At 46.8% G+C, this 25,257-nt stretch overlaps 1 long non-coding RNA gene across 6 annotated transcripts in view; it reads right to left on the reverse strand.

Annotated features, from left to right (window-relative positions):
• LOC149120536 (uncharacterized) overlaps positions 1 to 25,257 on the reverse strand; it is a 111,637-nt gene that overhangs the window by 79,499 nt on the left and 6,881 nt on the right. Inside the window, exon 1 of one of the 6 annotated variants that reach the window (XR_016225921.1) lies at positions 19,096 to 19,389. The exons of the other annotated variants lie outside the window; for them this stretch is intronic. This is a non-coding gene — a long non-coding RNA (uncharacterized LOC149120536). Of the gene's footprint in view, positions 1 to 19,095; positions 19,390 to 25,257 lie in introns of those variants that run through there. 6 annotated transcript variants of the gene reach the window in all.

Raw genomic sequence — 25,257 nt, forward strand, 5'->3', positions numbered from 1 at the left:
CACCAAGCAGGTCAGCATCGAGCACTGAAGGTGCCACCAGAACCCACACAGCTCAGAGGTCCACTGGAAGCTTCTCTGCTGTTCCTAGGGAATGACATTACATGGGAGGTACTGCCCCCCGCTGCTCACAAACAATCCCCACTGGGAGTCTGACTGCCGAGCCTGCCCAGGACCCCGGGCCTGGGCACAATCACTATGCCCAACTCCCTTATGGGGGAGAAGTCGGGATCTGTTTACCTACTGCCCACTGAGAAGAACACACAAGGCAGAAGCACAGAGCACAGCACAAACCGAGAAAATCCACCGCATCTGATGTTTGACGCCTGGAAAGACGTCCCCTTGACTTTCTCCATTGCTAACGCGCCCAGTGCTAAGCCTGCTTGTGAACAACATAAAGAGAATGTTTTCTTAAGCACCAGCACGAGACAAATGACCTATCCCGATGGTTCGTCAAACACTGCTTAGAGAAAGCAAATTCTATGCAGGCTGCCATGGACTGAACTGACTGTCACTCTAAAATCCTTGTCATGAAGCCCTGGACCCCAAGGCGATGGCATGAGGAGGCGAGGCCTTTGGGAGGTGGCCAGGGTGGCTAAGCTCAGGAGGGTGGGGTCTCCCCATGATAAGAAGAGGTAGAAACACCGGAATTCCCCTCGGCCTCCTCCAAGTGAGGACACAGCAAGCGGGAAACCCACTCTGCCAGCACCGTGGTCTCCGCCTTCCCAGTCTCCAGATGTGAGAAAGCAATTTCTGCTGCCTGAGCCACTCGTCCTGTGGTGATCAGTTCCAGCAGCCCCAGCTGCCCAACATGGAGTAGCAGGAGAGACCCCAACAAGCTCCCTGTTAAAGGAAAGCAGATGAAATGGCCATGCAGGGAGCTGAGCCACAGTCTGAGAACTTCAACAACTCCCCAGAGAAGCTGGGGAAATTCTGAGGGAGACATGCTCACAAGATAGAACAGGGGGTGGCACCACGGCTCACTAGGCTGATCCTCCACTTGTGGCGCTGCTATCCTGGGTTCTGGTCCCGGTTGGGGCGCCGGATTCTGACCAGTTGCTCCGCTTACAGTCCAGCTCTCTGCTGTGGCCCGGGAGGGCAGTGGAGGATGGCCCAAGTGCTTGGGCCCTGCACGCACATGGGAGACCGGGGGAGGCGCCTGGGTCCTGGCCTCGGATTGGCGCAGCGCACCAGCCGTAGTGGCCATTTAGGGTGTGAATGAATGGAGGGAGGACTTTCTCTCTGTCTCACTCTCTCACTGTCTAATTCTGCCTGTCAAAAAAAAAGGAAAGAAGGGTGGAGCCAAGATGGCAGAATAGTGAGGGCACGCACCGATAGTCTGAGAAAATTTAGTTTAATAAAAGTGGAGTTACGGTAGCCTCAGAAACAGGATCAGCAAAAAATTGCAGAGGAAACTCTTCCGGATCTAGTGGCTGTGACTCGAAGGACCTACTGGGAGAGCAGGGTCGTCCACCGTGCGGAAGCCGAACCGCGCGAGCTGCAGGGTCTGCGCGCCAGTGCGGGAATGGGAGTGGATGTGACACAGACACCAGCCGGGAGAGGAGGGATGCCCAGGGCTCCGAGTCCACACATCTATGCTGGAAGGGGAGGTGAGCTCAGTAACTGGAGACATTGGCGGGGAAACGGCGGACAGAATTTAGAGGGAAGCGGGCTTTGAAGCAGTAAAGTTCACCAGACTGACTACAGGAGAGAAGGGAAAAAATAAAAAGGGTGGGGGGGTACTGGTATAGACAAGTTTCTCTCTCCGCAAACCTTGCAAAGGCGAGCAAGAGACAAAGAGCAAGCCTCACTTGGGATATACATAATAAAAGGAGAGAGCTAAGTCTACAATTCAGTAGCCTAGGCAACCCAGTGGGAGTCCAGAGGAGAAACTGAGCCTGCACAGACTCTTTGGGTAGAAGCCAGAGATCAGAAGCTAAATACCATCAATTCTGCTCAGCCGTGCAGTATTACTTATCTCCTCAATAAAAAAATAAAATAAATAAATAAATAAATGAATAAAAAAAGAGAGATTTCCCATGCATAACCTGAGGGTGTCACCTTTGCACACCTATAACCCGGAAGAACCAAGCAGAGCTCTCAGGCCACACCCATCTGAAGCCTCCAAGGCTCCTCCAACAGCAGGCAGTCCACTTAACACGGACATAGTAAAGAAAAAAAAAAACACCTCACAGAGAGGGGAGAAGAATTAACTATGCCAAGCAACAAACACAAAAATCAAGGGAACAAGATCAACGATGACACTATGACGCCTCCAAATAAACAAAACACCCCAAGCCAAGATTATGAAGATGATGAGATAGAAGAAATGCAAGATACGGATTTCAAAAAATTTATGATAAGAACATTTAGAAGTTTTCAAAAGCAAATCCTTGAACTACAGAGATCCTTATTGGACAGGATTGAAAATCTCTCTCGTGAAAATCAAATTTTAAGGAAGAATCAAAATGAAACGCAGAAACTAGTAGAACAGGAAAGTGTGATAGTGAAGAGAAAATAAAGGAAATGAAGAGCTCAATAGAGCAAATGACAAACACATTAGAGAGCCTTAAAAACAGAATGGGTGAAGCAAAAGAGAGCATATTGGACTTAGAAGACAGAGAACAGGAAAGGATACAGTCAAACCAAAGAAAAGAAGAGGAAATTAGAAATCTAAAAAATATTGTTGGGAATCTACAGGATACTATTAAAAAAAAACCAACATTCGAGTTCTAGGAGTTCCTGAAGGCATGGAGAGAGAGAAAGGATTAAAAGGCCTTTTTAGTGAGATACTAGCAGAGAACTTTCCGGGTTTGGAGAAGGACAGAGACATCCTAGTACAGGAAGCTCACAGAACCCCCAGTAAAAATGACCAAAAGAGATCCTCACCACGACACGTGGTAATTAAACTCACCACAGTGAAACATAAAGAAAAGATCCTAAAATGTGCAAGAGAGAAACGTCAGATTACTCTCAGAGGATCTCCAATCAGACTCACAGCAGACTTCTCATCAGAAACACTACAGGCTAGGAGGGAATGGCGAGACATAGCACAGGTGCTAAGAGAGAAAAATTGCCAGCCCAGAATATTATATCCTGCTAAGCTCTCATTTGTGAATGAAGGTGAAATAAAGACCTTTCATAGCAAACAGAAATTGAAAAACTTTGCCACCACTCATCCAGCCCTGCAAAAGATACTTAAAGATGTGCTACACTCAGAAACACAGAAACACAGCCATCAATATGAAAGAAGGGAAAGGAAGAACACCTACCAGTAAAAGAGCATGGGAAGCTCAAAGCATATACTAGAAAATATCTCCAGGAAAATGGCAGGGCAAAGTCACTATGTATCAACAGTCACATTAAACGTTAATGGACTTAACTCTTCAGTTAAAAGACACTGATTGGCTGATTGGCTTAAGGAACAAAACCCAACTATTTGTTGCCTACAAGAAACACATCTCTCTAACAAAGAGGCATGCAGACTGAAAGTGAAAGGTTGGAAAAAGATATTCCATGCCAACAGAAACCAAAAAAAAGCAGGTGTAGCCATATTAATATCAGACAAAATAAACTTTAATACAAAAACTGTTAAGAGAGACAAAGAGGGACACTATATAATGATTAAGGGTTCAATTCAACAGGAAGATGTAACTATTATAAATGTATATGCACCTAATTACAGGGCACCGGTCTATTTAAAAGATATGTTAAGGGACTTAAAGGGAGACTTAGATTCCAATACAGTAGTACTGGGGGACTTCAATACTCCACTCTCAGAAATAGACAGATCATCCGGACAGAAGATCAACAAGGAAACAGCAGATTTAATTGACACTGTTGCCCAAATGGATCTAACAGATATCTACAGAACTTTCAATCCTACATCTACAGACTTCACATTCTTCTCAGCAGCGCATGGAACCTTCTCTAGGATTGATCACATACTAGGCCATAAAGCAAGTCTCAGCAAATTTAAAAGAATTAGAATCATACCATGCAGCTTCTCAGACCACAGCGGAATGAAGCTGGAAATTAGCAACTCAGGAAACCCCAGAAAGTATGCAAACACATGGAGACTGAACAACATGCTCCTGAATGAACACTGGGTCATTGAAGAAATCAAAACAGAAATCAGAAACTTTCTGGAGGTAAATGAGGATAACAACACAACATATCAAAACTTATGGGATACGGCAAAAGCAGTATTGAGAGCCAAGTTTATAGCAATAGGTGCCTATATCAAGAAATTGGAAAGGTACCAAATAAATGAGCTTTCAGCACATCTCAAGGACCTAGAAAAGCTGCAGCAAACCAAACCCAAATCTAGTAGGAGAAGAGAAATAATTAAAATCAGAGATTGAATAAAAAAAATTACAAAAAATCAGCCAAACGAGGAGCTGGTTTTTTGAAAAAATGAACAAAATTGACACCCCATTGGCCCAACTAACTAAAAAAAGAAGAGAAAAGACCCAAATCAATAAAATCAGAGATGAAAAAGGAAACGTAACAACAGACACCACAGAAATAAAAAGAATCATCAGAAATTACTACAAGGACTTGTATGCCAGCAAACAGGAAAACCTATCAGAAATGGATAGATTCCTGGACACATGCAATCTACCAAATTGAACCATGAAGACATAGAAAACCTAAATAGACCCATAACTGAAACAGAAATTGAAACAGTAATAAAGGCCGTCCCAACAAAGAAAAGTCCAGGACCAGATGGATTCACTGCTGAATTCTACCAGACATTTAAAGAAGAACTAATCCCATTTCTTCTCAAACTATTCAGAACAATCGAAAAAGAGGGAATCCTCCCAAATTCTTTCTATGAAGCCAGCATCACCTTAAACCCTAAGCCAGAGAAAGATGCAGCACTGAAAGAAAATTATAGGCCAATATCCCTGATGAACATAGACGCAAAAATCCTCAATAAAATTCTCACCAATAGAATACAACAACACATCAGGAAAATCATCCACCCAGACCAAGTGGGATTTATCCCTGGTATGCAGGGATGGTTCAACATTCGCAAATCAATCAATGTGATTCACTACATTAACAGACTGCAGAAGAAAAACCACACGATTATCTCAATAGATGCAGAGAAAGCATTCGATAAAATTCAACACCCTTTCATGATGAAAACTCTAAGCAAATTGGGTATAGAAGGAACATTCCTCAATATAATCAAAGCAATTTATGAAAAACCCACGACCAGCATCCTATTGAATGGGGAAAAGTTGGAAGCATTTCCACTGAGATCGGGCACCAGACAGGGATGCCCACTCTCACAACTTCTATTTAACATAGTTCTGGAAGTTTTAGCCAGAGCCATCAGACAAGAAAAAGAAATCAAAGGAATACAAATTGAGAAGGAAGAAGTCAAACTATCCCTCTTTGCAGAAGATATGATTCTTTACTTAGAGGATCCAAAGAACTCTACTAAGAGACTATTGGAACTCATAGAGGAGTTTGGCAAAGTGGCAGGATATAAAATCAATGCACAAAAATCAACAGCCTTTGTATACACAAGCAATGCCATGACTGAGAAAGAACTGCTAAGATCAATCCCATTCACAATAGCTACAAAAAAAATCAAATACCTTGGAATAAACTTAACCAAGGATGTTAAAGATCTCTACGATGAGAATTACAAAATCTTAAAGAAAGAAATAGAAGAGGATACCAAAAAATGGAAAAATCTTCCATGCTCATGGATTGGAAGAATCAACATCATCAAAATGTCCATTCTCCCAAAAGCAATTTATAGATTCAATGCAATCCCAATCAAGATACCAAAGACATTCTTCTCAGATCTAGAAAAAATGACAATGAAATTCATATGGAGGCAAAAGAGACCTCGAATACCTAAGCAATCTTGTACAACAAAAACAAAGCCGGAGGCATCACAATACCAGATTTCAGGACATACTACAGGGCAGTTGTAATCAAAACAGCATGGTACTGGTACAGAAACAGATGGATAGACCAATGGAACAGAATTGAAACACCAGAAATCAACCCAAACATCTACAGCCAACTTATATTTGATCAAGGATCTAAAACCAATTCCTGGAGCAAGAACAGTCTATTCAATAAACAGTGCTGGGAAAACTGGATTTCCACGTGCAGAAGCATGAAGCAAGACCCCTACATTACACCTTACACAAAAATCCACTCAACAAGACCTAAATCTACGACCTGACACCATCAAGTTATTAGAGAACATTGGAGAAACCCTTCAAGATATTGGCACAGGCAAAGAGTTTCTGGAAAAGACCCGGGAGGCACAAGCAGTCAAAGCCAAAATCAACTATTGGGATTGCATCAAACTGAGAAGTTTCTGTACTGCAAAAGAAACAGGAGAGTGAAGAGACAACCGACAGAATGGGAAAAAATATTTGCAAACTATGCAACAGATAAAAGGTTAATAACCAGAATCTACAAAGAGATCAAGAAACTCCACAAAAATTAAACAAACAACCCACTTAAGAGATGGGCCAAGGACCTCAACAGACATTTATCAAAAGAGGAAATCCAAATGGTCAACAGGCACATGAAAAAATGTTCAAGATCACTAGCAATCAGGGAAATGCAAATTAAAACCACAATGAGGTTTCACCTCACCCCGGTTAGAATGGCTCACATTCAGAAATCTACCAACAACAGATGCTGGCGAGGATGTGGGGAAAAAGGGACACTAACCCACTGTAGGTGGGAATGCAAACTGGTCAAGCCACTATGGAAGTCAGTCTGGAGATTCCTCAGAAACCTGAAGATAACCCTACCATTCAACCCAGCCATCCCACTCCTTGGAATTTACCCAAAGGAATTTAACTTGGCAAACAAAAAAGCGGTCTGCACCCTAATGTTTATTGCAGCACAATTCACAATAGCCAAGACCTGGAACCAACCTAAATGCCCATCAACGGTAGACTGGATAAAGAAATTATGGGATATGTACTCTTTAGAATACTATACAGCAATAAGAAACAATGAAATCCAGTCATTTGCAATAAAATGAAAGAATCTGGAACACAAAATCATGCTGAGTGAAATAAGCCAGTCCCAAAGGGACAAATATCATATGTTCTCCCTGATCGGTGACAACTGACTGAACACCAAAAAGGAAACCTCCTGAAGTGAGATGGACACTATGAGAAACGGTGACTTGATCAGCAGAGCCCTGACTGTTAATGAACAACTTAATACATTATCCCTCTTTGGGAAGTCATGCAGTGGGGAGGGGGTGGAAGCCAATGTAGTCCATAAGCTGTTCTACTTAATACGACTGGTTTAATTCTGTAATTAATACACAGTTATTCTTAAGTGTTGAAATTTAACTGAAATGTGATCCCTGTTAAACATAAGAGTGGGAAGAAGAGAGGGAAGAGATGTACAATTTGGGACATGCTCAAGCTGACTTGCCCCAAATGGTAGAGTCAGAAACATACCGGGGGACTCCTATTCAATCCCATCAAGGTGGCATGTACCAATGCCATCTCACTAGTCCAAGTGATCAATTTCAGTTCACAATTGATCATAATGAAAGGACTAAGAGTCAAAGGGAGCACATAAACAAGTCTAGTACCTGCTAATACTAACCGATAGAATAAATAAAGGGGAGAGTGATCCAACATGGGAAGCGAGATACACAGCAGACTCATAGAATGACAGATGTCCTAAACAGCACTCTGGCCTCAGAATCAGCCCTAAAGGCATTCAGATCTGGCTGAAAAGCCCATGAGAGTATTTCAGGCATGGAAAGCCAAGACACTCTGGAAAAAAAACAAACAAACAAACAAAAAAAAACACCCTAAATGAAAGATCTCCACGAGTGAGATCCCAGTGGAAAAAACAGGTCTTCAAAGAAGGAGGTACCTTTCTCTAAAGGGAGGAGAGAACCTCCTCTTTGACTATGACCTTGTCTAAATAAGATAAGAGTTGGAGAACTCAAAAGGCTTCCATAGCCTTGGCAACTCATGACTGGAGCATAGGGAGATTACTGATGCCATAAACAGGAGTGTCAATTTGAAAAGTCAACAACAGGAGTCACTGTGCACTTACTCCTCATGTAGGATCTCTGTCCTTAATGTGCTGTACATGAGATTTAATGCTATAACGAGTACTCATAGTATTTTTCACTTTGTGTTTCTATGTGGGTGCAAATTGTTAAAATCTTTACTTAATGTATACTAAACTGATCTTCTGTATATATAGAAAATTGAAAAAGAATCTTGATATGAATGAAACGGGAGAGAGAGCAGGAAAGGGGAGGGTTGTGGGTGGGAGGGAAGTCATGGTGGGGTGGGGGAAGCCAATGTAGTCCATAAGCTGTACTTTGGAAACCTATATTCATTAAATAAAAGTTTTAAAAAAGGAAAGAACAGCAACACAATTCAGAAACTCAGAATCCACACACTCAGGGGAGCAGCAGGAGAAAGAGGCCCCATTCATGATCCACACAAGACACAAAGCCCTTTGCCTGTCACAGCCAAAACACTGGGAACACAGGACAGAATGAGACGGGGTCCTTGTGCCATGCACCTTCTAAACAATGGCATCTGGCCTATTGCTAAGGACACCCATGTCACACATCAGGGCTCGGGCTCCTGACTCCAGCTTCCTTCCAGGAAGACCCTGGGAAGCAGTGGTGATGGCTCAAATAACTGGGTTCTTGCCACCAATGTCAGAGACCTGGATTGAGTTCCTGATTCCTAGTTTCAGCCGTGGGGCCATTTTGGGCATTGTGGGAGTGAACTATTTCTATCCCTCTCCTCTCTCTCTCTCTCTATCTCTCTCTCAGCCTCCTTTGCCTTTCAAACAAGATGAAAATAAATTAAAATTAAATGCCTGTGATAGTGATCTGTGCTAGAGGCTTGATATCTATATATGTACACATTCACACATACATACACACATATCCCAAGAAGTAAATAAATAAATAAATAAATTCTTACTCATAAGACCCAAAATACTAAAATGACTAGAGAAAAGCAAAGAGAAAGGTCCATGGCATTGGTCTGAGCAGTTATTTCTTGGATGTGACCGCAAAGGTGTGGGTGACAAAAGCAAAAATAAACATATGAGATTGCATACAAGAAAATCCTTCTCCTGCAAAGGAAACAAGCTACAGTTCTCTCAGTAGAGAACCAACCCACACACTGAGAGAGAATGTTTGAAATCATTTATCAGCTGAGGGGCTAGTATCTTAATACAAAGAACTCAAATGAATCAATAACAAGAAAACAAACAGCGCCTGAATGGACATTTCTCGAAAGAAGACATACAAGTAACCATCGCCAATTATCAGAGAAATGCAAATTAAAATCACAACAGAGAAGCCAGTGTTGTGACATAGCAGGTAAGCTGCCACCTGAGACGCTGACATCCCACACGGGCACTGGTTTTTGTCCCACTCACTTCACTTCCAATGCAGCTCTCTGCTAATGACCTGGGAAAAGCAGTGGAGGACAGCCCACGTGTATGGGACCCTGCATCCAGGAGCTCCTGGCTCCTGGCTCCTGGCTTTGGCCTGGCACAGCTCTGGCCATTGCGGCCATCTGGGGAGCAAACCAGCAGATGAAAGAGCCCTCTCTCTGTCCCTCCTTCTCTCTTCCAACTCGAACTTTCAAATAAACATTCAAATCTCCAAAATAGATAAACAAAAATAAAACCATATAAGATGGCATGGCACTCCACCAGACTGGCTATTACCAAAAGACCTAGCACATAGGTGCAGAAAGAGGGGTCTAGCACACTTCTCAAGGGAACGTCAGTCAGTACAGTATGTTGAAAACAGCATGGTGGGTCCCTAAAAACTAAAAAGAAATCAAACTGTCCCATGAACCCACCAACCCACGTCCGGATTTACGACACGTACATGTAAGGTGTATATGTACATGCATGGAATGTGTGCATGTACATGTGTGTGAAATATGTATGTGACATGTATATGTGTGATATGTTTGTGCACAAGCATGTGATTTGTACTTGTGAATATAATGTGTGCATATGGTATATACATGAACACATATACGTATATGGCAGAGCCATGTCTTCGCTCACATGTCCACTGCAGCACTGCTCACCACAGCCAAGACAATGGAAATGCATGAATGGCCCCTTGGCAGGTGAACAGACAAGGAATGGCAGCTGCGCCGCACCCAGGAATACCCGGACCCAAAACACCCACAGGAGGGTCTGTCATTTACAGCATGTTCATGGAGACGAAAGTCACACACTGTATACGAAGACCCCAAAGTCCTTAAAAGACAGGATTGAAATGTTCTTACTGGGGCTGGTGTTACAGCACAAGTGGTTAAGTCACCACCTGTGTCCCCAGCACAGCATGTGAGCACTTGTTCAAGTCTTGGCTACTCCACTTCTGATCCAGTTCTCTGCTAACATCCTGGAAAAGGAGAAGTGATGGCCCAAGCTTGGGCCCCTGATATACACACTGGAAACCTAGATGGTGTTCCAGGTTCCTGACTTCTGCCAGGCACAGTCCCAGCCATTGTGGCTATTTGGGGAGTGAACCAGCAGATGCAGATCTTTCTTCTCTCCCTTTCTGTGTTTCTGTGTGTGTGTGCACACGCGTCCATTACTGTGTCTTGTCACCCCACACCCATAACTGCCCTTCAACTAAATAAATAAATCTTAAAACACAAAAAATGCAGGGGAAGAAATACCAGAGAGCTGATCTGTCTCCACCCCATGAGAACACAGCAAGAAGATGGCCGCCCTCACCAGGAACCCAACCACGCTAGCACCTGGGTCGGACTTGCAATATTGAGAACTGTCAGAAAATCCATGCCTGTGGTCGGGCCAGGCCAGGTGTGGGGTTGGTTACAGCAGCCTGAGCTGACTAACACACCCCCAAGACCTCTAGAAGAGCATGTGACAACCTGACACAGCTGACCCGTGAACTCAAGTTCCCACAGGGCCAGACTGGTGCTGCAGCAGATACAATTCCCCTTGCCCCCAGCTCGGTCTACTTACTGGCATCACCAGAAGGGAGAACTCCATCATCGCCACCGTGTTCCCACCAACACAGCAGTTACACATGGGGGGAAAAATCACAGCATTCCACTCCCTTAGGACAACCACTTATCAAATCAGGACAAGACAGTCAAGAGAGGGAATTGAGAAATTGTCTCTATAATGTGCCTGCAGTAAGCCACACTGCTAACAATGTGCCGGGGTGAGGGCTTGGATGGGCGAGTCACACAGCCGGTTGCAGGCACAATGGGGTCCCACCAGCCCTCTACAGGCTGCGTTCCTGTGGGCCTTGTCTTGCCCCCCCACACACACATACACACAACCCTTCCATGCCCTGACAAGTAGGACACTATATCCAAGGGACTTATCCTCCTACCATTCAATCAATCAATGGAAGGCACCAGCCTCCAGCACTGAGACCCAGCACCTGCCTGGAGAGGCAGGCACCATGAGGGTTAGGAGCACCTTCTTCAGGACAGGGCACCTGGGCTCACTTGCCAGCCCTGCCTGTGTGTCCTAGGTGAGCCACCAAACTTCTGTGCCTGTCAGTTAAGCCATCTATAAGATGGGCTGTCATGCCAGGTCAACGAGGTAATGGAAGCCAAGTGCTTCGAACACAACCTGGAATTAGAACAGCACTTGGCCAGTGTTAGTGATTCCTCCCATGCCTCAAAAACCCCTCTGTCCTTTTCCTTAGTGAGTAGTCCCTCCCCAGGACCACATGAGGATGAGCTAGCCCTACAGAGTGTGGGACCCTGGCCCATCAAAAAGCAGGCGCACTCTAGCACTAGCTACCACCAGACTTCTGCCCCTCCAGCCATGAACAAGACCTGGCATGGGGGAGCAGAGAATAGTGACAATAGCGTGGGCCAAGTCATTACCTTCAGTTTCTAATTCCGTTTACAATTAGAACAATTGGAAACAAGTTCCACAGGAAAAAAAAACAGGATGCCACACTGAAAGTACAATGTAATTTCAAATGCATAAAGTACTCAAGTAGAAAAAAAATGAAAAAACATCTGTACACTAATATTAGTTTGCTGTGAGTCATGGGATCATGGGTAATTTCAAATGGTTTTGTATTTTTTGAATTGTCTGCAAGGAGCTTTTACAGTGCTTTTATAAAGAAATACACACAAGGATACTTCAAGAAGTTCACAGAAAATAGAATTAAAGGCTAAGTTTATTTTGATGCCAAAAAAATAGAAATGCTTGCATATAAAGAACCTCCAACCGTTCACGAGAAAAGTACATTATGAATAAAGCATGCATGGATTTCAAAAACGTTTGCACCAAAATAAATTACTTTTTTTTTGACAGGCAGAGTGGATAGTGAAAGAGAGAGACAGAGCGAAAGTTCTTCTTTTTGCCGTTGGTTCATCCTCCAATGGCCACAACGGCTGGCGAGCTGCCGCCGGCAACCACGATGACCCAAAGGCAGGAGCCAGGTGCTTCTCCTGGTCTCCCATGGGGTGCAGGGCCCAAGCACTTGGGCCATCCTCCACTGCCTTCTTGAGCCACAGCAGTTAGCTGGCCTGGAAGAGGGGCAACCTGGAAAGAATCCGGCACCCCGACCGGGACTAGAACCCAGTGTGCCAGCGCCGCTAGATGGAAGATTAGCCTATTGAGCCGTGGTGCCAGCCAATAAATTACTTTTAGTTCTGTTCTTCCATGAGCTTTGGAAAGTCCCCTTGAGCCTGCACACACAGACACACACACAGACACACACACACACACACACACACTTGTATAAACCTGCACTAAGAGCTAAGTCTAGGCCCCTGTCCCCCTAACCTGGTTTCATGCAGGGAGAAGCCTGTGGGTCCAGCCTGCACATCCACTTGCATGACCAACAACACCAAGGCCTGTGGCCCACCCAACAAAGAAAGGTGGGTGCTGAGCCAATGCAGATGCCCTCATGGTGCCCCATGCTGCAGCAGGGCACTAATGTTTCCGGGTGACAGGGGCAGCAAATCACAGGGACTGTGTGTCCCCAAGTCCCAGGTTCGTCTCAGCCAGCTGAATAAACTTCACTAGGGCAGTGGCTTAACTCTGTGGCAGCCATCCCCATTGGTAGGCAATCAGATGCCTACAAAGAGTTTGGCCAGCCTAAAAAAAAACTAGCCCGCCTACACTAATTAGGTGAGCTCTGCCTCTCCACACCACTACCGTGCTCATTTGGCAAGGCAGGGACCATCCGGAGGGACCATCCAGCAGGAACAGCCCCAGTTAAGCAGGGCAGGAATTGGAGCAACTGCCTAGTGAGCAGCTTCCCAACAGAGACGCTCCATCCCAAGTCACAAAAGAGCTGATTACAGGTCGGCGCCCTGGCTGACTAGGCTAATCCTCCACCTGCGGCTCCGTCACCCCAGGTTCTAGTCCCGGTTGGGGTGCCAGATTCTGTCCCAGTTGCTCCTCTTCCAGTCCAGCTCTCTGCTGTGGCCCGAGAGTGCAGTGGAGGATGGCCCAGGTCCTTTGGCGCTGCACCCGCATGGGAGATCAGGAGGAACCACCTGGCTCCTGCCTTTGGTTGGCACATTGCACCTGACATAACAGCCACTTGGGGAGTGAACCAACGGAAAAAGGAAGACGTTTCTCTCTGTCTCTCTCTCTCTCAGTCTAACTCTGCTTGTAAAAAAAAAAAAATAAGATGATTACAGCACAGAGTTCCAGCAATTTGCCCAAAGCCAAGCAGCTGGGATGTCGTGGAACCAAGAGTCTACCTGGCAATGGCCTCCTCCTGCCTATCTGAGGTTCTGAACAGAGATGGAGTGAACTCCAAAGTGGAGGCTGTGTACAAGGGAACTTCATGGAGGACATGCAGAAAACAACACGGAACACTCAAGTATGGGAGCTCTGGTGTCCGCCGACCTAAGTGTGAAGCCCAGCTTTGCGCTTCAGCAGCTCTTGGGACAGGGAGGGCTGTGAGTCCTCTGTCAGCCAAGATGCCCTGTCCTCAGAGGAGGTGGTAATGGAGTCCGCATGATGGTAACACGAAGTAAGGCGAAGACTTAGCACAGCAACACGGCACCCAGAAACTGCTAGGATGATGGATGAGAAAGCCCAGGCCCCAGTGAGGTGTGCTTCTCACATTCTACACTGCCCGTTTCACACATGCAAGGAGCATTCGCTGCACAGCCACCGAGGAGCCTCATGGCAGGCAGGAGGCAAGGTTCTGAGGACAAGAAGACCACACCAGGAAGATGTTACCCCTGCCCTCAAGAGGGGTCAGGGGACAGGTCCCTGACTGCACAGTGGAAGCCCCCAACATAGTCCAGGTGGAGATGAGGCTCCCGTGAATCTGACTAATGTGTAAATATCACCACCACTGCATCATAGAGAACGGGGACAGTAACTGCCTGCTGAATTCACTGCCCACATCTGGGGGCACAGAACTAAAGGAAGACTCATTGCCCAGTGGCTTGAACTGCTGGGTCCCAGACTTGGCGGCTGCCCATCTAGCCTATCAGAAGTCCATAACTAGTGGGGCAGAGAGCTACATGTTACAACCAGCTACAGCACTCTCCTCGCCTGTCCAGAGGGCTTTTACTTCCTCAAAAATGCTTCACTGGAGAGATGAACTCTGGGGCTGAGGCCACACAGCCCTAGGGGCAATGGGAACGAGAAGTGGTGGTTTGTTGCAGAGAAGGGAGGTACGAGGAACATCAACTCTGACTGTAGCTGACCTGCAGGAGGCACCTGCCAACCACAACCCCAAAGGAAGGAGAGGAGCAGGCGGCAAATGTGGGCTCAGTGCTAAGTGCTGTCACCGAAACACCAAGAGCCAGGCAGCTGGTGTTGGTGTGCTCCCCTGAGCAGGTACCTGCTAAGATCGGTGTATATATTTTCCCCCTGACTTCTGCATGGGCTCTGTTCCCCATCCCATCTTAGGGAGGGCACCAAGTCCACACAGCATCCAGCACTCTGTGGTCCAACCCTGACCGCAAGCCTGTGAAACGGTGCCATTCTTTCAAGTGTAATTCTTTTCGTGAGTGTGGTGCACCGAGATCCCGGGATAACTGCCTGGAAATATGCATCCAGTGGTCTCCAAACTGCAGGGCCAGGCATCCTGCGTTCTCCTGCCCTTCTGCCCTGCTCACTTAGCTCCCATCTGTACTCCCAACCAGCGGAACTTAGCAAGCCCCACAGCGTGCGCCTAAAGGCCTTCCACTTTCTCTTGAGATCAAACTTCTCCATCATGACCCTGGGAAGAAAGCCACTGCCATCTGGCACACAGTGGGCCACCAGGCTGGAGGGCTTTTAGTCACTCAGGAGTTTCCAGGTCCTTCTAGGAGACACACCCAGAAATCCAATCACTGTGGCAAGTGGCGTGGAGCAGGAAATCACAGGATGTATAACAAGAGCTCCATTCCATTAGGTGAGCGGGGCTAACTCCTACACCCCACCGGGAGACCCCCAACAGTGTTTATGTCCTAAGCACATGCCTGGTGTGGCGACTGGCATGTAAACGTGGTGGTGGCGACTGGCATGTAAACATGGTGCACATACGTTCAACTGTTGCCAAGTGAGGTGAGCAAATCTGCAACAGAGGACAAGCAGACCATGTGAGGCTGGAGAGGTGGAATTCATTCCGCTGGATGGGGAAGCTAAGCATTCGGGAGGGGACACATGGCCTGGGCTGTGGAGAGGACAGAACTGGACATGCACAGAGGACAGCCAGGAATGCGTGGAGCCCAGCAAGCAGTGAGTGCAGAGGCCATGGAGCCTAGTGGCACAGAGGTGGGGAATTACTCATTCTGGAATTACTGCTGAGAGGAAGACTAGATCCCAGTGTGTATCAGGGAGCACATTAAGCCTCCAGCAGTCAAATGGCTCAAGCCAAGTCAGGCAGCTGGTCACTAGCAGACAACCCAGCAACAGCAACATCCAGGAGAGGGAAAGCAAACCCGGAGGAATCTGAGGAGTGTAAGGAGCTGGGGCATCCCACACACACATGCGGCACCTGCCACCTGCTCTACGATCCAACCCGGTACAAGGCCAGGCCAGTGACGCTCCAGGTCTCACAAACAGAACCCTGGGAGGCCAGCATGAGGAAACTCAGACAGACACCGAACACTCTGCTTATGTTGTAGGGAATTCTGTGCCTTAAGTAATGTGTCCAAGTCACAGGCAGTGCCACACTCAGGGACCATCTGATGCCAAACAACCAAAGCCTTTATGACTAGGACACAGCACGCAGCTTCGGACAGGGTAGTGAGCAGTCTCTGTGGCTGCAGTATCATGGAAAGCTACATAGTTCGGGCACCAGATTCAAGACCAGGCCCTGCCTCAAAGGAGGCCCTTCCTGTTTGTTTCTGTGCTAACAGACAGAATGAGGAAAGCACCTTCTCAAAATCCCACAGAGGGACGTGCTGCCAGAGGGAACAGGAGAAACAGAAGTCTACTGTGGGGCGCATGTCACTCATTCTCCCCCTGAAAAAAGTGGTATCAGCATCTTAACACCAAGTAGCACTGGATGACGATGCAGGGACCACTCAGCTCTGCCTGTGTTTGCCGGCTTCTCCCTGCAGCCAGGCTGAGCTCCAGCATTGGTGGAAAAAGACATAGCCCAAGAAGCTCGGCCCAATCAAAACCAGCATGAATCTTCAATTATGCTGGCATGGAGTCATCGCTTCTTGTTGAAGAAAAAAGACATCCAGGACTGTGTGTGGGTGTGGCTACATATGTGCATGTGTCTGCATGTGTGTACAGTTTTATGTACGTGTATCACAGGGCATTTGTTGGAAAGCTTAAAAAACTTTAGACTTTTCTGAATCTGGGACTATTTAAGCAAGAGTGAGAGGGGACATCTTCCCAAGCCTAAAAAGGATGACTTGTTGCCGGTGATTTAAAAGTAAAAGGCTAAATCACTAGACAATCCTGGTTCTGAAATGTGGTGGAGTACAATGGCTCTTCTCCCTGGAAGGAATGTGTACACGCGGGGACAAAAAACTCCACTAAGAGACTATCGAAACTCTGAGTACAGTGTGGTAAAGTGGCAGGAGAGAACATCAGAAGCCTATTTGTATACACAGACAATGCCATGGCTGAGAAAGGACTTCAAAGACCAATCCTGTTCACATGCTACAAATAAAGAAAATAGCTTGGAATCAATTTAAGCAAGGATGTTCAATATCTGGGAATCATAAAAGATTAAAGAATGAAATAGAACAGGACACCAAAAAAAAAACACACACACACAACAATAACAAATTGAGCAGCTTCTGCACTGCCAAAGGGACACTCAGCAAAGTGAAGAGGCAAACTAACAGTTGCAAAGCACGCAACTGATAAAGAATCAACTGCAGGGGACTTCAGCAGGCAAAATATTTCAAGAAAGGAAATCTAAATGGCCAGCAAACACAGGCAGAAATGGCCAGGATCACTAGCCATCAAGGAAATGCAAATCGATACTACAACAGCCTAGAATGTGGGGGAAGAGGCACCCTCATCCACTGCTGGTGGGAATGTAAACTGGTATTGCCACTGTGGAAGACAGTAGGGAGATAAGTCAAGAATCTGAATGTAGGCAATCAGCCAACATGCCCATCACCTGAAGACTGAATAAAGACATTATGGGCTATGGACACCATAAGATGCTGTATATACAGACTGTATAGCCTGGCTACTGTGCATCCTACTGCAGTAAGCATAGGCCTGTGAAAACCTCTCTGTATACACAACGACTTCTTTTCCTTCAATATGTTCCCAGTTGTGGGTACATCCATACAGTTTTCCATTTTGACAGGACTAATTTCCCATGAGAATTATATTGCTATACAGAATACAGACATCGGATCCATGAACACAATTTTACCTTCAAACACTAGAACAGCAAAGTACATCTTAAGAAACTGCAAAGAGGAAGAAGGTTCAAACGGAAATCCACCCAACGGCATAGAAAATATCACAACAGACATTCAGTGAGACCAAACTACAGGGCTTGAAAACTCAGTCAACCTGACAAAACATTTATCCACAGGAAACAGGGGAAAAAAGGAGAACAGATTCAAGCGACTTGACAACAGAAACGACAGAGAGGACATCACTACCAACCTTGACAAAATAATAATCCAAAAACACTACGGAAAAACCACGGCACAAGGATTTGGTCAACCTAGATAGAGTGGATTGACTCACAGAAACATGCAAACCACTAAAACTGAATACAGTAAAACAAGAAACTCTGGATACACTTATAATTTGCAAAGAGACTGTAGTAGCAGGGAAAGCGAAACAAACACACCAAACAGACATGAAGAAAAGTCCAGGACCAGATGGCTCCACCGGTGAGAACGCCCATGGAAAAATAATTAAAATCCGTGCTTCGCAAACCCTTTCAAAAAAGAGATGAAGAGGAAAAGGCTTCCATTTCATTCCATCAGACCAGCCTCATCCCAACATCCAACACAAGCACATCATAAAGAAAATGGCACACACATATCCGTCACGAAAGTGTCACATGCCTCAACAAAATATTACCAGACGCCATCCAGAAGCACAACCAAAGCTTAGCACACTGTGCGCAACCGACAGTTACTCCGGAAATGCAAGGGTGGCTACCCTACAAAATCAATCATTCCCGGAACAGAATACACATGGGGAAAGCCCACAAACTATCCCGATAGACACAGAAAACCTAGTTCACAAAAACTTCCATGAGGTTTGCGATACTAAAACACAAATCATCACATCAGGAACGGAACGTACACCTCGGCCTGACGAGGCTCTTTCATGAAAAAACCCACAGAGCGCGAACGTCACAAACAACGCGAGGAACCCGAAACTGGCCTCCTAGACCAGGAAACAGACACGCACTTTCGCTCTCCTTCCTCCCATCAACAGTCTCTGACGTCTAGAGCAGGGCGGCTGGGCCCTCCAAAAGCAAACAGACGGGAACGCGGGGCCGTTCCGGGAGGAGACCGAGCCACCTCTGCTCTCGCCCAGCGGCTCGCACCCTGGGGACCCTTCCAGACCGTCCACACAGCACGACCGCGACTCCACCCACGCCTTTGGGACCCAAGAGCAACAGGCACGTGGCCAGCCAAGACGCCCAGCGGGTAACCGCAACAGCCGCGCGTCACTCACCTCCAACGGCGGCCCGGTCTGCTGGCAGGACAGAGGGCCGCGAAGGCCGTTGCTTCCGGAAGGGGGCAAAGAAGAGCAACGCGCCTGGGAAACGGCACGGAAGCCTCGGACACGCAGCCTCTCCTGATCCGGCCTGACCCTGGGGACGCTGGCTCTCCCTCAGGCTCGGCCAGCAGCGTCGAGGACGGCTCCTCTCCTCACGGCTTGCGCAGGCACCCGGGCAGGGGTGGATTCGGTGCTGACTCCCAGCGGAGTACCGCCTGGCAGTAGGCGCCAGGCCTACGGGTGCACTTCCGGGTCATAGTGCCAGGCGCAGGCGCACTCCCCACGGGCCGTCACCATGGCAACCCAGGACGCACCTGCACACTGCTGCATCCAGCGTCCCAAGCCCCAAGACCGCTTCCAGTCCACCTCTCCAGGCTGTGACCAGGGACACGGACGCTGATGGCCCAGGTTCTCTGGACCCAACCTCCCTGCCTTGTAGGAGTCCTCAATGGAACTCCTGCCTTCTGCCTCTTGCCTCTTGCCTCCTGCCTCCTGGCTTCTGCCTGGCCCTGCGCTGCTCGATCGTTTCAGCTGCTTGGAGAGAGAAGCAGTGCAGGGGGCATCGCCAGCACTCTCTCCCTCTCTCTCTCTCTCTCTCTGAGTGATCGTCCATCTGGGGGTTCACCCCTGAGGTGGCTACAAAGGCCGGGACTGGGACAGAAGCCAGGGACTGAAGCAGAAGCCAGGGACTTTAGCTGGCGCTCCATTCTGGGTTCAGGGGCCTAAGTCCTTGGGCTGTCTCCCACGGCTTTCCCAGGCAGACAGCTGGATCCCACAGTGAACGGCTTCCGGCGGGAGGGTCGGCACTGTGAGGTAGCAGGTAAAGCACCGCCACAGTGCTGGCTTCCCATAAGGGCGCCGGTTCGAGTACAGCTGCTCCACTCACTTCCGATTCAGCTCTCTGCTGTGGTCAGGGAAGGCAGCAGAAGATGCCCCAAGTCCTTGTGCCTCTGCACCCAGAGGAGATCCCGGCGAGGATCCTGGCTCCTGGCTTCAGATACTCTCAGCGATGCCCATGGCAGCCAATTTGGTAATGGACCAGTAGATGGAAGACTTCTCTCCTATCTCTCGCTCTCTCGCTCTTGCTCTCGCTCTCTCTCTTTCTGCCTCCCTCCCTCCCTCCCTTATCTCCCTCCCTCCCTCTCATCTCCTCTGTGTATAACTCTCAATGTCAAATGAATAAGATCTTCAAGAAAGGTAAAGCAATTAAAAAAGGAAGTCATAGCTATAAATAAAATACCACATCAAGGACAACTACTAGAGTAGAATTTGGTATTACATGCATTACCTACCATATTAACCCAGAATTTGAAAAAGTGTTTAACTCGGTCTTAGAAAAGATGTTGGTACTCAGTCATTCTCTTCTGCCTTACAATAATTCTGTGTGGCATTACCTCTGACATGCTCAGGAAGAAATCATTGGAATTTATGTATTCAGACACTTACATACACACTCACAAAAGGACTTGAAACACCTGTGATCTACAGAGTTCTTCACGGAACACAGCTCTGCTTCCCAGTCACCACCCTCCACAGTCTAGCCCTGCCTTTAAAATATGGATTATGTTGGAAATAGACCAAATTGTGTCTTCCACAAAGCAAAATAGAATACTGAAAGATAGCATTTGAGGTCCCCTAGCTCTTTTTTTTTTTTTTTTTTTGACAGGCAGAGTGGACAGTGAGAAAGAGAGAGAGAGAGAAAGGTCTTCCTTTTCCGTTGGTTCATCGCGCTGATCCGAAGCCAGAAGCCAGGTGCTACTCCTGGTCTGCCATGCGGGTGCAGGGCCCAAGGACTTGGGCCACCCTCCACTGCATTCCTGGGCCACAGCAGAGAGCTGGACTGGAAGAGCAGCAAGCAGGACAGAATCCGGTGCCCCAACCAGCACTAGAACACAGGATGCCGGCACCGGAGCCTAGTATTAGCCAAGTGAGCTGCAGCACGTGCCGCAGTTAGTTACCTTCTAAAATACATGTAAATGCACTGTAGGGGATCATTACTGAAGGTATAGTAATGTAAAATGTTTTTAAGTTAGTGAACATCTATTCTGTCAAAAATAACTTCCTAATTCATTTGTCATCAATTTAACATATGATGAGTAATTTTATTTCAAATAAACATTGACAAAATTAAATCTTCTTTGTTGCATTTTTCTCTTATATTAAAGTAACGTAACTTACTTTTCACTTTTTGTGCAAATCTGGCGCCACGACTGGGACTAGAATCCAGGGTGCTGGCGCAGCAGGCGGAGCATTAGCATTATGAGCCATGGTGCCAGCCAGTCCCCTGGCTTTTAATGGGAGCTTAATTCACTATCTCCACTGTTCAATTTTCTGTCATTTCCTCCTGAATTTCCTGTTTTGAGTCAAGGGTACTACCATCTTCTTAGTCTTGGAAGTCTCTGCACACTATATGCCTGCTGTGTCCTTTGTCCATATGAGTTGATCTCACCTGGGCCCCTCCTGCCTGGCGTGTCCTATGTCCATATGAGCTGATCTCACCTGGGCCAGTTCTTCCACTTTCCACTGTCATGGCCCTGGTGCAGATCTCAGGTCCCTCCTGCTCTGCAAGCTGCAGCACCCTCTCAATGTCATGCCTCATCCCCTGGCTTGGCTCTTTCCAGCCTACTCGTCACAGGCTAGGGAGAGTTTGCGCCTTCTCCTTAGCTCGGGAACCTGTGGGACTGGCCTTGTGTACCCTGTGAAGTCTTGGATTTATCGCAAGGACACTCATGGTTTGCTTCAAGCCATCTTTTTAGCCTGGTTTCATACTTTCCCCATCTACATAATATGTAGTTGGTTTACTGGGCATTTTTGCTTCTCGGAGCCTGTCATGTAGTTTGGTCGGTTCCTGCCGGAGCAGAATCTCCGTGCTACTCCTTTCCCCAGCTCCCCTGCTGTTAAGAAGTCAGCAGATTCTTCCTCCTCTCCTTTTGATTACCTGGCTGAGTTCTCAATGAGATCAGTTCATTAGGCTCCTAGCGTCCCTTAGCTAGCTGATCTCTCCCTGGGTTGTGCACTCCCGGGGACAGGGAACCTGCTGTCTTTCTTTCCCTGTAAGTCAGCCAGTCTGTGTGGGGCTGAACAACTTGACATTGTCTTTTCTGAAGGTTTAATAACCCAGGCAGAGTGACAGCCAGGAGTTAGAGGACTGCTGTTTCTCTTCAAGAGATGGAATCTCGCTGAGTGGTGTCAGGGAGGGTCTTCCTCATAGGATGATGGTTGTTTAGGCAGTGTCTGTATGCTGGGGGGAGTGGAGTGAAATCAGGGCATGTGGGGGAGGAGTGGCAGACCCCTGACCTGGGGTGAGTCTCTGATCTGTGGAGAAGGGATGGCAGTTGACTGTGTGTCCTGGGTTTGCACTATCCTGGATGCCTGTCGCTGCTGCTACAATCATCTCAGGTCTAGGAATGCCCGACATTCAAACAAAGGCACCTTGCAGCTTCTGTCCGCCTCTGACCTTTTATGAGGCTGGGTTCTGTACCCGGATGGAGGGTGGTAGCAGAGCCCGAGTTTTCTTTGTAAAAGCTTTTTGAAAATTCAAGTTGAAGCATTTCAAAATTTGTTTATTTATGTAAGAGGCTGAGTGACAGAAAAAAGAGAGAGAAATCTTCCATCCAGTGGTTCACTCCACAAATGCCTGCAACAGCCAGCGTTGGGCCGGGCCAAAGTTAGGAGCCCAGAGTTCCTTGCAGGTCTCTGCGTGGGTGGCAGGGACAGAAGCACTTGAGCCATCACCTGGGGCCTCCTGTGGTGCACTTGAGCAGGAAACCAGATCTGTTGCATGGAGCAACCGAGACTTGATCCAGACTCTCCAGTGTGGGATGTGGGTGTCCCAAGATGTAGCCTAACCTGCTGTACCACATTGCCTGCTGCAGTTAGAAGCATTTTAATGATAAATTTTCGCTTACAAATTATGTATGTTCCTTTTAGAAATCTTGAAAAATAGAAGTGGATAGGAAAAAACTAATTCCTCATCCTGCATCCTAACTGTGCATAGACAGGCACACTTAACATTCTATGTGTTTATTTTGTATTGTTTATTCTTTTAATAAATTGGATTGATTTTAAAAATTGAATTTATTGGCTGGCGCCACGGCTCAATTGGATAATCCGCCTGCAGCACCGGCACCCCAGGTTCTAGTCCCGCTTGGGGAGCCGGATTCTGTCCTGGTTGCTCCTTTTCCAGTCCAGCTCTGTGCTGTGGCCCAGGAGGGCAATGGAGGATGGCCCAAGCGCTTGGGCCCTGCACCCCCATGGGAGATCAAGAGGAAGCACCTGGCTCCTGGTCGGAGCTGCCGTAGCAGCCATTTCAGGGGTGAACCAATGGAAGCAAGACCTTTCTCTCTGTCTCTCAATTCTCACTATCTAATTCTGCCTGTTAAATAAATAATAAAAAAAATACAAAATTGAATTTATTTTATAAATCTGTATTCTGATTTTTGAAGTAGCATAAGCTGTTTCCATATTATGAAGGTTCTGTGGGAGTGAACTAGACAATGGGAGATCCCTCTCCTCTCTCTCTCTCTCTCTCTCTCTCTCTCTCTCTCTCTGTCTCTCTCAGCCTCCTTTGCCTTTCAAACAAGATGAAAATAAATTAAAATTAAATGCCTGTGATAGTGATCTGTGCTAGAGGCTTGATATCTATATATGTACACATTCACACATACATACACACATATCCCAAGAAGTAAATAAATAAATAAATAAATTCTTACTCATAAGACCCAAAATACTAAAATGACTAGAGAAAAGCAAAGAGAAAGGTCCATGGCATTGGTCTGAGCAGTTATTTCTTGGATGTGACCGCAAAGGTGTGGGTGACAAAAGCAAAAATAAACATATGAGATTGCATACAAGAAAATCCTTCTCCTGCAAAGGAAACAAGCTACAGTTCTCTCAGTAGAGAACCAACCCACACACTGAGAGAGAATGTTTGAAATCATTTATCAGCTGAGGGGCTAGTATCTTAATACAAAGAACTCAAATAAAGCAGTAACAAGAGAACAAAAGGCGCCTGAATGGACATTTCTCGAAAGAAGACATACAAGTAACCATCACCAATTATCAGAGAAATGCAAATTAAAATCACAACAGAGAAGCCAGTGTTGTGACATAGCAGGTAAGCTGCCACCTGAGATGCTGACATCCACACGGGCACTGGTTTTTGTCCCACTTGCTTCACTTCCAATCCAGCTCTCTGCTAATGACCTGGGAAAAGCAGTGGAGGACAGCCCACGTGTATGGGACCCTGCATCCAGGAGCTCCTGGCTCCTGGCTTTGGCCTGGCACAGCTCTGGCCATTGCGGCCATCTGGGGAGCAAACCAGCAGATGAAAGAGCCCTCTCTCTGTCCCTCCTTCTCTCTTCCAACTCGAACTTTCAAATAAACATTCAAATCTCCAAAATAGATAAACAAAAATAAAACCATATAAGATGGCATGGCACTCCACCAGACTGGCTATTACCAAAAGACCTAGCACATAGGTGCAGAAAGAGGGGTCTAGCACACTTCTCAAGGGAACGTCAGTCAGTACAGTATGTTGAAAACAGCATGGTGGGTCCCTAAAAACTAAAAAGAAATCAAACTGTCCCATGAACCCACCAACCCACGTCCGGATTTACGACACGTACATGTAAGGTGTATATGTACATGCATGGAATGTGTGCATGTACATGCGTGTGAAATATGTGACATGTATATGTGTGATATGTTTGTGCACAAGCATGTGATATGTACTTGTGAATATAATGTGTGCATATGGTATATACATGAACACATATACGTATATGGCAGAGCCATGTCTTCACTCACATGTCCACTGCAGCACTGCTCACCACAGCCAAGACAATAGAAATGCATGAATGCCCCTTGGCAGGTGAACAGACAAGGAATGGCAGCTGCGGCGCACCCAGGAATACCCGGACCCAAAACACCCACAGGAGGGTCTGTCATTTACAGCATGTTCATGGAGACGAAAGTCACACACTGTATACGAGGACCCCAAAGTCCTTAAAAGACAGGATTGAATGTTCTTACTGGAGCTGGTGTTACAGCACAGGTGTTAAGTCACCACCTGTGCTCCAGCAACCCATGTGAACACCAGTTCAAGTCTTGGCT

Source organism: Oryctolagus cuniculus, chromosome 19 (assembly GCF_051225735.1).
Source record: "Oryctolagus cuniculus isolate XC-2025 breed Fujian yellow rabbit chromosome 19, ASM5122573v1, whole genome shotgun sequence".
NCBI classification, from domain to species: domain Eukaryota; kingdom Metazoa; phylum Chordata; class Mammalia; order Lagomorpha; family Leporidae; genus Oryctolagus; species Oryctolagus cuniculus.